Source organism: Mesoplodon densirostris, chromosome 1 (genome assembly GCF_025265405.1).
Source record: "Mesoplodon densirostris isolate mMesDen1 chromosome 1, mMesDen1 primary haplotype, whole genome shotgun sequence".
Classification (NCBI taxonomy): domain Eukaryota; kingdom Metazoa; phylum Chordata; class Mammalia; order Artiodactyla; family Ziphiidae; genus Mesoplodon; species Mesoplodon densirostris.
Window position 1 is genome coordinate 191,934,617 of NC_082661.1, and position 2,493 is coordinate 191,937,109.

Below are 2,493 nucleotides of genomic sequence, written 5' to 3' on the forward strand. Positions count from 1 at the left end.
GTATCATCTCTATGAATCCACCTACAGCACCAAGTGTGTACATAATTACAAAAAAGAGATATACTTCTTGTTCTGGTCATTTGCCTGCTTGCTCTCAGATTCATTCCCATTCTTCCCTAGTTCTGCCTGTATCTCAGGATCTACATTTCCCAGGGTCCCTTCACAAGTGGTTTCTCAGTAGGTTTGGCAAATGGGAAGCCTTGCTGGATTACTTAGGAGTGGGAGAGAGAAGTAGTCAGGGTATTTTACCCTCTCCTTCTCTGCTTTGGTGGCATCTCTGTCATTGGCTATGTTCCCTCCATAACACCAGTTCCCATGGGATAATCATTCCTATATATTTCAGATCTCACAAGACAGCCACTGAGAGGTTCCGGCTCCCAGTAGATGGCTCAGCTTCTGAGCCCTGGTAGCACTCTGTCTTCCCTACATTCCATCCACCAGAGTGGTAGTAGCAGTTTCCTGCTTTTCCAAAATTTTTAAGATTGTCTCAATACCTTCTTATTTGGCTTCCCAGTTCTTCCATTTCCTGTAACCAATCCCCTGCACGAAATTTCTTCTGTTTGCAATGCCCAAAGTGGTTTCTATTTTTCTGAATGGCTCCTTACTGATACAGCTCTTGGTATCAGGAATGGTTGCAGGAAACTGATATTCAACACGGAACCCTGAGATTGGGTTGTTATCTGTTTGACCAGGAATGCAGTGAAGACCTCTTTATAGGCAATAAATGAACACCAGTAAGTTGTGGCATGCAGTAGCATCATGATTACTTAATAAGCTGTGGTTTCTTGAGACTAGTACAGGGTTAAGACAACGCTTTGGCCAAGTAACTGATGCACTTGACCATTATGATAATAATCATGATTAACAAGAATTATTAGATAGTATGGATGCCTCTGATTGCTCTGAAGAGTATACACAAAGAAAAAGATAAACCTAACACCTTAAACTTTTAACATAAAACCTTACTTAGGCTTCGTAGCCACATTCCATTGCCCTGTAGTCACAGGGCAGACATGGCTGATAATATAGATCGAAAAAGTTGCAACATTACTTAAATGTATAGTCCTATTAGTTATTTTATGCTAAGATAAGGGTTCTGGATGCAAAGGAGCATTTCACTGAGACTTTGGATGGTAACATTTGTGCAGAGATGAGGCTGCAAACTCTGAACTTTCCAACTTCCTGAATCTTCCTAGCTAGCAGAAATAGTTCGCCCCCTGTCAATTTAACATCCCACCCAAGGCAACTAACCTTCACTTGCATAAAACCTTTGCATGACTTCACTTGTGGCATTTGCCAGAGAAGAGGATGCTTATTCTCCATAGAACCCATTCTAACCATCCATCATTGTCTCTAGCTTCATAACAAAAGTTCTATCCCAACATAGCCCAGATGGAAAAGCTGCTACAGGACGTGCTCCAGTGAAAGACAGCAAATACACCAAAGGAGTTGCAGAATTTTGTCAGTTTGTATTGAAAGAAGTCTTGAAAACATGTATAGGAATATGTCTTAGTCCATTCAGGCTGCTATAACAAAATACCACAGACTGGTAGCTTATAAACTACAGAAATTTCTGACAGTTCTGGAGACTGGAAATCCAAGATCAAGGCACCAGGGACTTCCCTGGTCATCCAGTGGTTAGGCCTCCATGCTTCCACTGCAGGGAACACGAGATCGACCCCTGGTCAGGGAACTAACATCCTGCAAGCCACGTGGTGTGGCCTAAAAAGACAAACAAACAAAAACAAGATCAAGGCACTAGTGTGGTCACCTTCTGGTGAGGGCCCTCTTCTTAGTTCATAGATGGCACATTCTTGCTGTGTTGTCACATGGTGAAGAGACAAAGGATCTCTCTGGAGCCTCTTTTATAATGCACTAATCCCATTCATGAGGCATCCAACTTCATGGCTTAAGCCCCTTCCAAAGGCGCCACCTCTTAATATCACGAACTTTGTGGGTTAAGATTTAAACGTATGAGTTCTAGGTGACATGATCATTCAGACCACAGCAGAATATATTCTAACACTATTCAGAAGAATGAAATTCAGAAGACTGAATCAGTGTGAATGTATTGAAATGGGTACACCTGCCTGGGATTCAGGATTAAATGTGTTGATTGAAGCACCAGGGGGTGGGACTAACCCTGTTAGATTAGTAAAATAATGCCAAAAACATGTGAGGCAAAGATGGCAGAACGTGTTTGGCACATTGAAGAACTATCAGACACAAATATGAGCCACATATGTAATTCCTAGCTTTCTAGGATCCATATTTTAATCTAATATTTTTTTAAACTATCATTTCAAGTGCTCAACAACCACAGGAGGCTAGTGGCTACCACAGTGGGTAGCACAGGCATAGGCAAAGGCATCTGGAGAATCCTAGAGATGAGACTCTGGAACGGGTTCAAAATGTACAAACTGCTTAGCTGCTCCCAACTATACCCTCACCTTGAAGGGTCCAGAAGACATTCTTTTGTCAAAGTATTAAGAA